General features: G+C 40.8%; 2 protein-coding genes across 2 annotated transcripts in view; one reads left to right on the top strand and one right to left on the bottom strand.

Annotated features, from left to right (window-relative positions):
* Nucleotides 1-4,729, bottom strand: part of FHIP1A (FHF complex subunit HOOK interacting protein 1A) — a 93,731-nt gene extending 89,002 nt beyond the window's left edge. The window contains exons 1-2 of the mRNA XM_075029841.1: nt 4,622-4,729; nt 4,202-4,290 (exon numbers count right to left, since the gene is read on the bottom strand). The gene's annotated coding sequence lies outside the window, so the exon portion shown is untranslated. The remainder of the gene's footprint in view (nt 1-4,201; nt 4,291-4,621) is intronic.
* A 632-nt stretch (nt 4,730-5,361) lies between these two features.
* Nucleotides 5,362-13,343, top strand: part of SH3D19 (SH3 domain containing 19) — a 122,283-nt gene continuing 114,301 nt past the window's right edge. Inside the window, exons 1-2 of the mRNA XM_075029805.1 lie at nt 5,362-5,484; nt 9,762-9,872. The gene's annotated coding sequence lies outside the window, so the exon portion shown is untranslated. The remainder of the gene's footprint in view (nt 5,485-9,761; nt 9,873-13,343) is intronic.

Below are 13,343 nucleotides of genomic sequence, written 5' to 3' on the forward strand. Positions count from 1 at the left end.
TAAGGCATGCAATTCTTTAAATAAACAAAACTGTCTGTCATACTGTTTGGAGGCTACAGTAGATCTACAAGGGGACAAGATGATATTTGATTATGCTTCTACAGTTAAATGGCAAAAACTGTGTAATAAGAATTTGCCTAATACTTCTAGCACTAATCTAGCTATGTATTTCCCCACACAAGCAGATGATATGTCCTCTACAATGCTAATAAGGATTAGACCAGAATTAATTCCTGTGGTCTATCATCACTGCAGGTAAGCAATTCAGTATTACCTCACAATTTGATGACTTTTTTTTTCTTTTTTTCTGTTTCTTAAAAAAAAAAAAAAAAAAAAGAAGAAGTAGTAATTGATTTCCCAATAATTTACCACCCATGGGGAGCCACCACAGTTTGAAACAGAATAAATTTCAGGACAAGTTCTGCAACTGCTATGAAAACATGCTGCATTTCATTCAGATATAATGCGAGTCAAAGCCCCAAGTACATCTTACACAAACTAACTCAGGATCTCATTCCTCCTTTTCAGGTGGCAGTTGATTTTGGAGGAAAAAAAAAACATCACATATATATGGAACTAAGGTTTCAGGCCTCCTGTGTGCAAAGAGCTATATTTGTGTCATGTTTCCAAACTTGCCCGTTAATTAAAGGTAATCCCACTAGATATCAGAGGTAACACGTTCTTAGATCATGTCTTCGTGTGCCTTGAGCCTCTACCACCACTATCACGAGCTCTTACCTTACCTGCTCTGCTTCCATGCCACATGGAATTGCCTCACCTGGACATGCCCTTCAGGATCACCCTTGACAAGAATTTTTTAGCCACATGGTTTAAAATGGAAAGCATTCTTATCATACCATGAATGAGTCATTTACTAAAAGACACCTACATATAATAATAGGAAGTCTTATGATAAATGCTTAAGAAAGTAAGGCAAGATATGTTCCCAAAAGCTCCTCTGTCTTTGTAACACTAACTTTAGCTGTGAATGCTTTGCTATCATCACAACACCTCTAAACTTAAGCTGACACTTTAAAACGTACTTATGTGTCTATATCTACTACACAGGAGTAATTATGCCAGAACCACTTATTGCTGTATGTGTTCACAAATGCATTCAAAACTGTTCTTTCAAATCAGCCCAGTCAGTCTTAATCCAGGTCTAACTGACCTGCTCTCCATGACACAGTGAAGTCCTAGCTCTACTTTCCAAATGGATTAATCCAATCAGGAAACGGCACCATTTCTTGGAGGCTGTTAACACAAGTTTTAAAAAGTACAGCAATTCTTACAGAACAGCCATACCAGCAGATAATTACAAGCCTTTATTTGGCCACTATGGTGTACTGCAAAAAGGACGGGGGGGGGGGGGGGCGGGGGATAAAAAAAAATCAGAATTTCCAGATCACTAGTGCCCCAGCTTTTTACAAGTGCAGGCTTTTGTAGCCTCTTCTGGAAGCACCCCGAGGTTGCTTGTCTTGACTCAACACTATCAGAGCATTAGAAGTGTATCCATAACATACCTAAAGTACAGGCATCCACTGTTGTGTAATACATTACCTGAAACACACCCAAAAACAGGACACAAAAAGGACTATTTTGCCAACAGCCTTCCTTGATGTCCTCTTTCTTGGGGGCTTCCTCCAATGGGGATAGAGTATACAATTTTTCCTGGGTTGTAGCCCAATCTTACACTAAATAACTATCTGATTAGGCTGAGAAGAGACCACAAGTAAGCCAATAACACCAAATAAGTACGTTTGAGTAGAAGAGTCTTAGAGTTTAAGTGTCTGTAAACCAAAACATAGTTATAAAACTGTTACAAAAAAGGATGACTGGAAAAAGAAGTCACAAAAGCCCTGTTCTGAGCAGCACATAACACCACAAGCATACCACACAACTACTCTGGGCATACCATAGAGTACAAAGAAGGAGAGAAAACATCTCTCGAATGTTTGGGAGAAACTACTAGTCAAAATAACATAACAGGATGCAGAGACCTGCATTTTTTAAAACTCAAGTACACAACTCAAACATTAAAGAACTAAACAAGATTTCCATAAGCCTAATTAAAATTTGAAAAGCCCTTGCAACGAAACCTTCTGCAAGCACCAAAAAGCAGCATTTCTATACTAATAAATAAAGATATGCAAGGGTGGAACAGCAGTATTTGTGAATAAGTTCTTTTTAAGAGAGCCTTAATACTTTATGTATATCAAAGTAATCTTGGTAACCCTTCAATGAAGGGTTTAACAGAGAAATTGATGCTTCAGATAGTACTGAGAGCCTGTATATCTGAAGACTTAAGCTTAACAAACATCAATGCATTAGTATAATCTTTTGAAAAGAAAATATATCTATAGATTTCTAAAACTCGTTTTCATGCTAGGATCAAATAAAACCACGTCAGCAGCAGTTTCTCCAATTTTCCTTCTCTTACTTTCAGATTCTGTGAAGTTTTGTATCCCATTTAGGGGGAAAAAAAAAAACCAACCCCAAAACACCCCTCACAGAGGATAATCCAATTTTTACCATTACCACCATATAGTTTAGACACAATGTGGATACAGAAAAGGAAAAAAAAAAAAAGAGGGGAGGGGAGAAAAAAAAGAGGATGTAAATGAAGTTGTGTTTCTTCCATGGGCTTTGGCAACACATTTTTCATCATTTTAATTGAATTCACTTATTTTTCAAAGCACATATCATCCATCAATCACCATGGCTCAATAAATAGATTAAAACAGCTGTTAGCAGAAATCAATTGAAAACATTTGTCTTGATCGAGATGGATAACAGAAAAAGGCATCTGGTTGTTCCATCAGCTTCACAACTGCCATCCTCACACCAATATCTCACTGGTACTACCCTGACCTCTGCAATTATTTATACTTTACAATGTAGATTGTAAGTTTTTTTGCCTTTTCCTTCTCCCTTTGACCTTCCATGTTTGTTAAAACAGAGCCAGAGAGGAAGAAACAAATTACAGCATTAGGTCCTAATTCTTAGATTAGTTTCAGATCAGGTGGACACTTTATACACAGCCCAGCAGAAGTAAGGCAACACAAACAACGTGAAAACCCTAATCCAACTTCACTCCTTCGGGTATTATAAACCCTTCCAATCGCCATTTTTTCTAAAAGGTTTACTCTAGAAATTATGATATAAAACCAGCACAGGCCAGAAACATAGGTCTGTACTGCATGACCTAACACTGTTACAATATTAGTGTGTGAGAGATCTCTTTGAATGGGCAGTTTATTATCACTCCCTCTTCTCTCTGAAAATGAAAACATGATAGAAGCATCATGCTTCACCACTAATGAGATGAGGTCCTGAATCCTTCTTACAGCTACAAGGAGGAATAAAACCACTGTTGTGCAGACGGAAAATGCAACTATAAACTCTTGCACAGCATTAGAGTTTCGCATTGATCAACAGAAAACACCTAGGCAGAGGGAGAGGCCACTGGCAGCTTCTGAAGTCTTTTTCAGTTCACCTAGAAGTAGTATGGCAGCATATAAAATAACACACTCATTTTTTAGGCATTTTTCTTCTTATCATCATATGAGATGTGTTAATGCTAATCAGAAAACCAATCACACACCCCAGGTAGGAGGAGGAAATCAGACTGAAATAAAAATCTCCAAATACTACTAAGTGTGCCTTAATATTTCTGAGTTATAAGAAATCGTATGCCTCAACCTGGCACACTGTCCTATACTGGCAGGCTGGCCCTACGCACAACCTCCTAATAGAGTGTATCTGCCTGCACCTACAGATTTGTCCACATGGAGTAACTCAAAATCATGCCGAGTTACTCCCAACGACCTCGGGTGACAGAACACGCTCACATGACCTTGCTAATAGTTCCTCTTTGCCTCAAAGATCAGAGAGAGCAACACAGCAATCCCTTTATCAGGGCACACTGCCTTTTCCAGTTACCAGGGCGCTGAAGTTGGTGAGACTTTCCTTTGCCATCCCAAGAAAATACCAGGATAGCCTCCAGTGATGAGTGTCCCGAAGAAAAAAAATAATCCACATTACCAGCCTGTTAAAACGAAGCCCGAACCCAAGCTGACAACCCCCACACAGGGTCACACAGCTAACAGATGCAAGCAGAAATACCTGGCGCTATATAAAGCGTCACACTTGTGAGGAAAAAGCCTTCTTTGAAACAAAAGCGCACATCCCACGCTCTCACCTTGGCACTCGCCCGCTGCCCAGCTCGCAGCCCTGCGCGAAGCCTGGGTCGTCTCCCAGAAGTTCGCGGCCAACGCTGCCTAGCTCGCCCTACAAACCAGCAGCGGAAAAGCCGAGCCAAAAAGATAAAGGGGATTAGGCAGGCATTACTTCCAGTGACCTATATACTCCCCCCTCAGCCCTGAGGCAGCCCCGAGGCAGGCAGCAGCTGCTCGGCTGCGGAGGACACCGGCCCGCCTCCCCGCACCGCACCGCCGACGAGACGCCTCCTCAACTCGGCGTCCCGGCTGCCGCCCAACCCTGGGCGGGAACGACTGAGCCCGTCACGGAGGCCCCGCCGCCAGGTCCGAGGCCCGTCCCCAACCGCCGCTACCCCCTCACGGCTCCCGCCCCGGGGAAGGGGGGGTGGCCCAGCCCCTACCTGGCGCGGGCGGTGGCGGAAAGTTCCCCCGGGGAGGGGCGAGGCGGGCTCCGCTCCCTCTCTGCCGAAGCGACCGGCTCTGGGAGGGAGGGAAGGGAGAGAGGGAGGGAGGCTGCCGCCCAGGTAAATCGCCGTCAGCGACGGGGCAGCCGGGACCGGAGCTAATCCCTCAGGAGGGAGGGATCCCCCTCAAGCCCGCCCTCACCGAGCGCCCCGGAGGCTCCATCCCCTCAAGGCGGGCATCTTCCCCCCACCCTCCTCCTCCTCCCCCCCCCCTCTCCCTCAAGCCGGCGGCCCCAGCTCGGTACCAGCCACCGAGTTTGTGTAAGCTAGGGGCCGGGCTGCTGAGTCAGAGAGGCGGGGAGGAGCCGCGACCTGGCGGGATGAGGCCCGTCCCGGGCCGCGTTCGCCCTCTCCGCCCGCCGAGGCGAGAGCGGCCGCGGGAAAGGAGGGAGTTGGTCGGTGCCGCCTTTTGAGGTGATACTTGTGGGTATCGGGTGAGGAGGTGTCGGCCCGGAAAGAAACACACTCCTGGAGAGAGAGAGGGGAAAAAAACCCACAAACCAAAGAACCAAAAATCAGTGTTTAAAAAAAAAAAAAAAACAACAAAAAAACCGTGTGGTAGAAGGACCCTGTGTTTTACAGGCGATGCCATAGGAGGAAGGTGGCCCCAGTTATGCGAGTCACTAGGTGGCACTGTTATACACACACCCCTTTTTAATTTTTAGTTGTCATTATTACTATTTTTTTTTCGTTAGATGATACCGTGGCGTATGAGTGTTGTTCTCTCTCAGCAGAAAATGCCGGTGCTCCCTAGGGAGCGTTTCTCTGCAAGCTGGAGCATTTCGAGTCCTCTTCCCTCGGTGAGCCGCACACTGGCCTTTGGGGCCCGTTTGCTTTGTTGAAAGGGTGCAGGTGGGGGGAATCGCCTGCCTGCTATTTGCCTGGACCCTCCTGGAGGGTTACACACGTAGTGCCTGTGAATAACTAAGCAAGCTTCCTGCCGTCGATTTATCCCATGGAAAACCTGCAAAACAGAAGTACCATTTTAAATCTAGCCGGTATTACTTACAAATTAGAATTAATGGTACAAGCTATATAGTTCTTAAATACCTCACTATAACTGTGATAGACTGCTGTGAATAGTTAAGCATGGTTCGCTATGCTATTGTGTGGTGGTTTTTTGTTTGTTTGTTTGTTTTTAAATGGCTTCAGATAAATTAATTAGACTGCCAGGGTACTGATTGTGATTTTGCTAATGACTCAAAATAGGAAGAGATGCTGGCCTATTAGGGTAACAGCTCATTTAAATAAATGTATAAAATAATTCACCAAGTCTAATGGTATTCTCGATGAGCTCAGGAAGTGTTCTCTCCAAATGCTCTATGTAATTAAAGAATAGTTTACTAAGACTACTAACTAACTAGATCCACACAAACTAACTCACACCTAGGTATGCCAGAGTTAAGATTTCCCAACCCAGGACAAAACCAGCATCCAAAAATCCAGTCAGAAATAAAACTGATCTAACCTGAGTCAAGTTCCTCCACTTAGAAAGACTAGAAGAATCATTGGTTCTTGTAAAATACCTTGACACATGTTGAACCTAAATCTAAGCTTTAAGGAGCGGGGGAACTGCCATTTGAGAGACTATAATTCCTGCCTCTTATGCTGTCATTTATTGTTTTCAGAACTGCAAGATGAAATATTAGTTCGACATAATTCTTTATTGCAAATGGTACGGTAGAAGTGCTCAGCAGAGCTACTAATGTCATCCACCTCATAATCTGAATCCAGAATCTGTTACCTAGATGTCTAGATGTGCAGGTCTCTTGTTGGAGATGTGAGTTCCTCCATTAGATCCGGTATTTCTTACAGTTCATTCAGGAAGCAGCTTCCGTGTGCTGCTATAGAGCCTGGGTACACAGGTGGGTGGCATTCAGTGCCTGCCTAGGATGGCAGAGCAGAAGCCAGCTTGGGAATTTAGTAAAATTGTCTAGAGGACTTTAGCAGAAACTGAGAGGATACTTCTGTTTAAATTGTTTGGTCTCAGAAGCATGGGAACTGTCAGCCAGCACACAGATGAAAGATGCCCTTTGTGTGAAACATCTCATCATAAGCAGATCATTAAGGAGTGAGCCTCTGAAACAGTGACTGTTATGGATGCTGATATAATCTATTTCACTTCTTTCTATTGCTGCTCTAAGCATTTTAAAAACACTTCATAATTATTTTTCCTGTGATAATTAGGCTGAATCCGAGATAGCTGTCCCTTTACATCCCTATCTCTTAATCATTAGATAAGCTGTTCTATCACATGGAGTTAGAAGAGATGGAAGTGTAAAGATGACTTATCACAAGCTCCCACTAATCCTCCTACTGGCCATCTTTGTTCTGAAGGCATTCTTAGCTACTAAGAAATAATTCACCCAGGTATAAAAGGCATAATGCTTGAACCCAAACACAATTGACTGACAGGATAGTTGCAAGTAGTAAAGTTAACACAAGATTTAACAAACAGCATTTGCCAGTCTTGAATGTTGTGTCATGAGTACAATTGTGCAGGGCCTCTAGTGAAGTTTAAGCAATAATTACAACTAAGTTTGTATTTATAGTACTTAGAAAATGTAACAACATGTATGCTCATACTTTTGGTCACCAGCTTTGCTCCATGGAAAGCTCTGGCTTTCTAAAGAAATCCAGAAAGTTTCTGCTTTCTGTGACCCAGGGTCATGCCTGCAGCATCAGGGAAAAAAAAAAATAATCTCTACAGATACCCTAAAACCTTCACACTAAGAAAGAAAAGCACTGTACTTTAAAGGCTTATGCAAAATCATTGTTTACTTCTACCTAAATCATATTTCATCTGAACGGTGTAAATCCCACTTACTCCTTAATGTTCAAAGATGTCCCTAAGCTTTCTTGAGATACGGTTTTGCAGATACTTTGTTTCAACGCACAGTTTACAATGTAGTACCATTCTAAAATCATTAATATGTGAAAGATAAATGTTGTATTTACATGGATAGAATCCAGACACTTGGCTGGACTGGTAACTAATAAAAATATTTATACAGATTGGAAATTAGTATGTTACCTTTAAGTGCTTAAGCAATACAATGAGTATAAGAAACCTCAGATTGCTAAGAAAAAGAGATAATGAATTCTGAAATGTCTGTACTTTGATGAACAGAAACAACTTAAAATATTTTGTAATCTATCTTAACTGGTGTTTGTTGATTTACCAGTTTCAAGACAACTCTTTAAACAAAAGGAAGTTTGTTATAGAAGTTATATAACAGGATTTAGTTAAAAAGACTCACCTCTGACCATTATAATTTAGTGATTTATGAGAGAAACCAAAATAAGTTCACTGGCCCTTTAACAAAATTATTTTTCCTCTTTAAAACCAGATTTGGCTATCTATGATACATTGTAAGGGCCTGACACTAATTTTGAGAATAAGTTAATTCACTCTGCTCCAAAAGTCAGTCCACTCACAGTCTGTAATTTCTCATATGCTGTAAATTGGCACAGGTCAGCACTGCTATCAAAAGAACTAATCTTGCCTTCCTCAACCCATTCTGTCCCCGCTTACATTTCCATCTTCCTTGATGCAGTCAAAGAAAATCTATGCAGCTGTTTAATAAATGAGATCAGTTCCCTGACCCAGATTAAAATTACCCCCCCCCTTTTTTTTTTACAGTTAACTTTAACATGGATCAGTTCTTTGATCTGCTTCACCTGCCACCACATAAATCCTTACCCTGGCACAAGAGAGGGAGCAGCATGAGGGCAGGGATGAACTGGGGCACCATAAATTAGCATAAAGAATATGTGAAGCTGAAAGCATGATTCCAAAAATGCCTTTTAACAGATAGGCATCTAGAAACAATTGTGCTCTATCCTATTGTTCCTGAGTTTTTTTTCCTTGAGAGTCTGTGTCTAAAGCACATGCTATAATATATCCTCTGCATTATCTGAGAACTTGCCTTTGTCCTCTTCAGATACTCTCTTTTTCTCTTTATGCTTTGAAAACATAGAGCTGAACCCTGTACTTGTGCTGTAAATCCTTCAAGCTGTGTACTTGGGGACAAGAGGGGCCGCTGACAAAAAAAAAAGCCTCCCTTCTCACAGAAACAAGACAAAACCTCCCTCCTTCTCTGTAGGCTGCTACTGTTGCTGGGTAGTTGCAGGATAGAAAATTTTTCATTCTCTCATAGATTTCTTCCGGATTTGCTGAACCATCCCTGCCAGCAAAGATTTATGTCTGGACCCTAGCAAATCGCTTACCTTAAGAATACAGCTGAAGGATATTTAAAAAAAATATATCCCTAGAGGATGAGTAGCAGTAGACTCTTTAAAGGCTCATCATCCTCCTTTTCTAAGAGTTATACTCCAAGGTCTAGTGGGATCTTTGGCCAAGAACTACATAACACGTTTCTTACTGAAAATTAGGTTATCAACATTATTCTGCTTTTCTGGTTATACAGACTGTGATTATAGTGAACATGGTGTTTAAGCAAACAGAGTCAAAGCTACTCTTCCATAACCTATAACTTAAACACATGTCACATGATAGTCAACAGTGGAAGAACAACCACATTTTCTACCCCTACTCCCTCAATAGTCACCTCTGACAATCTGGATTTAATAATTTAATTATCTCAGGTTTTTAAAAAAAAACAGAATGTTGTCAGTTCATTAGTAGGGAAAATTTTAGTAGACCACAATCCACTACTGAACACTGGCTCAGATACAAGGCCTCCTCCCAGCTAATTACAATGCAATCTATGTAAATTCTTTAGAGAAGCACTTGCTTATTAATAGCTATACAGTATTCTTCCTATTTTCATAACACGTCCCTCAATTTTCATCAAAGCCCTCCCAAAGTCACGCTTCTGTCTGCTTTCATAAAACTTTCCACTTTGTCCTCCTGATAGACCATGTTTTTGGTAGACTCTAATCACTGAGCTACTGACAATGGGAAATAGGTTACCTGCGATATGGGAAAATCCTGCAGTCTGTGTTGCATGAAGCCTATCTTCCAGATGTGAAATCAGAAATACTGGAATTTTTAATTTTTTTTCTTTTCCCTGAACTAAGATGAATTTGCACCTGCTGGAAATTGCTGCTGAAGGAGGAGGAAAGAAAATGTCATACTGTATGAGCCCACTGGTCTCTGGATAGTACTACTGTCCAGCTGCATGCCTGGGAAGATGCAGAGACAAAACAGGCGACGAAAGATCATGTAAGTCTGCACGCCTCTCTTACACCACTTAAAATACAATGAAATATCATTAAGTAGCATTCTTGTGAGAGTATATGAATACTGATTTCCTTTATGAATGGACCAGTACTAGACAGGAGATGAACCATTCAGCTGCTAGGCAAAAAATCTATAGTGAATCAGAGAGTAATTCTTAGTAGTGTTTTGTTCCTCTGCATGGGCTTTTTTGTTCCTTGCTTAGGTCTGGAATAAAGTGATTCTTCACCATTGTCAGATACTTTGTGAAGTCAGTAGGTGTTACTTTCTACAGAGAAAATAAGAGAGAAATAAGACTTGCAAAGGAGAAGAGCGTCACTCTGCATTTCTTGCACACAATGTACAGAAAGATTTTTTTTTTCCCAGAAACTCAGTTGTTTTTAATGGTTTACATTGCAGCTTTACTTCCCTTCAGAGTTTATGGCTGTTAAGAGTCATAAGTATAATGTAGTTAATTGAGAGAAATCTTTACTCAATTTTTTGAAAAATTGTTTTTCATTTTTTGCCAATGATGACTTTACTCATGCCAAATAAATACTCGGTGCAAGAGAAAAGCTGGGCACCTATCTTTGTGTGAGATTAATTACTTGAAATGCTCAGAGTGGGCAGTTGGAGAAAGACTCTCAGGAAGAGACTGAGAACAGTCAAGACAAAACCTCCAGTATGACAGACACAAGGCCCCATATTTTAAGGTCCCTCCTTGTTCTGCAAGGTATTCAATAGGAAGTTTTACTGAAATCCTCAGCAATTTGCTGAATTGGAGGTCAATGGCCATTTGGAGATTTGGGGTCAAATAACAGCATTAGTAGGTGTCTAAAATTCTTTGAAATAAAATCCTGTTAAAAGCATCTGGCAGATGAGAAGTGCTCATCACCCTTGCATTTAAAAATCATTGGATAAAATGCACAGACAGTATAAGGATCAAATATCAGGCTCCAAGTCTCTTTGAGTTCTTAGGTGCTAGCTGGTACAATCATGTTCCTCTTGCTTGCTCTTCCCAGGCTTGTGCTTTTTGCAGCATAGTACCCCAGCTTCAAAAGACTCCCCAGTTTCCCACTTGGTGTAAATCGATCAGTAAGAAACATGCTAGGAAGGAAAGATGAATTTGAATTTCTTTGGCCGAGCTAAAACTAATCCATGCTCTTTTATTTTGTAGGCAAATGATCTATTAATGAACTATTTCTAGGGCCAACAGCAGCTCCTCAACAGATGTGTTTTGAAGACAGCTCCCTCCAGTTCTAAGAGTAGTTTCTAGATACCAGGTGCTAACTATAAAAATCTTCATTCGTAGCCCTAATTCATACACCGAATCTCTAGAGAGGACAGGATTAGTTACACTCTTCTGTATTGCATAGCCCTTTAGCTAGCTCTAAGCAGCTCCCTGCTCAGTGGAGACTTCTTGGATGGCCTTTGTAAGGGGCTTAGTTCTCCCCATGCACTTCATGAAGGACCTGTAATGCAGGTATGAATTTCATTCTAACATCTGAAAGTTAGGCAGTGCCACCACTGTTGAAGCCTGGCCATTAACTGTCTTGCTGAAGGCAAAACAGAGAACCAGAAAGAAATTGTTAGAATTATGATTCAAAGGAATTTGTCTTTCAGCTGCCTTTTTAGGGTATTTCTGTTGAGTTCTTTTGCTATTGCTATTTTTCCTTATATTTCTCTCCCCATAATGAGATTCTGTAGTATTTTACTTGCATTAAGGGAAACTTGCATATGGTTGCCATCTACCTATACAAAGGAAAAGAAAACAATGTGTACTTAGTATCCTAAATAGATTGGATTATATAATGAAATGTTACTAATTTTGAACTTGGACTCTTACAGTTCAAGAAATATTGCCTAACTGTACAGCATGTGTTATACACACTTGTCTCTGAGAATTCAGTTATAGTTTGCACACCCAAGAACTTGTGTATTTACAGAATAAAAGCTGCCAGCTACTAGTGTCTTGAGATTCTTTATTGTAAGAAGTTATTTGTTCAAGTTCAAGCTTGACACCCTTTTTAAAAAAAAATACCATTTTCAGGGAATCTGTCCTTTAACATGTAGTCACTGGAAACTGCAATCCTGATGGAATTCAGTGTTTTTCATTTGTTGGCCCTGGCAGCTGTGCATTAGTAAAATAAATAAATTAAATAAACAGCAACATCTGTTCCAGTCACTAGAGGCTTATTGCTGGAGTTATCTGCATCGGATGGGAGGAGAAGCTCTGTAGAGGAGCTCGGCTTTCCATAGCAGAGATTAGTGGAATCACTAGGAATAAATATGTAGAATTGTGTGACCTGTGGGAAATATCTCACCTGCCAAATGATGACACTAACTAGTATTAAAGTCTGAAGTCCTCTAGCATCTAATCTGTATCATGCATATGAGTAGGAATCCCACTATATTCAAAAAGCTAATATGGTATCAGTCTGTATCTTATTAAAAAGAAAATCTGTGGTGTAGTTGAGAACCTAAGCCTGTAGTTTTTTTCTTTCAGTTCATTATTCTTGGCTCCAGAGTATACATACTCTATAGATGTATATGAATAGTATAAATGTGTGTATATATGTATTTATGAATATACACATAATTCTTTGTGTGCATGTGTATGTGAGTGGGACTGGATAACACTGGATGAAGATGCAAAATAAATTCTTAATCAACCAGGCACATGTAACTTGCCAATTCCATGAAAATAATCTGGGAAAGTAGTATACAGCTCTAGGAAAGAAGTGGCAGAATGAACCAGAATGTTTCACTTCCTTTATTGGAATCCAGAAACTCAAATGGAAGTTGCTTATTGGGGTTGCAACCATAGCCAGAAATACATGCTAATAAATAGATATTAAAATTGGAAGGAAAACAAAATTGAAGTTTATAGACTTCTGAAGATGATTGTGCTGCTAAAGTGCTATAGTTGTATAGTGCATGGTTGTTTCAATTGGCAAAATCAGATTTCTGTGAAACCATTTCTGTACTGAGTCCTAAGCACTTAAGAAAAGAATTTATGGTAGTTAATTTGTTCCTAGCCGGAGCCCGAAACTCAAAATTGAGCTGCTTTTGACAGAAATTGCTCTCTTCTGGGAAGGTAACTAATTGCCCACCTTCTTCTGGTTCTTGTGCAGACACCTCTTTGGGTCTAATCCTAGCAATCAGAGACTCACAGAAACACAGAATCATTTGGGTTGGAAGAGCAGGGTTGGCAGCTCAGAGCAGGACCAAATAAATCAGCTTGCTCAGGGCTTTTTCCAGGGCAGTTTCAAATGTTTCCAAGGATGGAGATTCCACAATCTGGGCCCTCATGTCAATACCCCCAGTATTTGACTGCTCTCATGGTAACAAAGTTGTTCCTGATACCTAGTGGGAATTTTCTGTGTTCTAACTTGCACCCATTGCCTCTTGCCCTATCATTCTGCACCTTCAATAAAAGACAAGGACACGCTGCTGACTCACTTTCAGCTTGTTGTC

Source organism: Buteo buteo, chromosome 1, assembly GCF_964188355.1.
Source record: "Buteo buteo chromosome 1, bButBut1.hap1.1, whole genome shotgun sequence".
Lineage (NCBI taxonomy): Eukaryota > Metazoa > Chordata > Aves > Accipitriformes > Accipitridae > Buteo > Buteo buteo.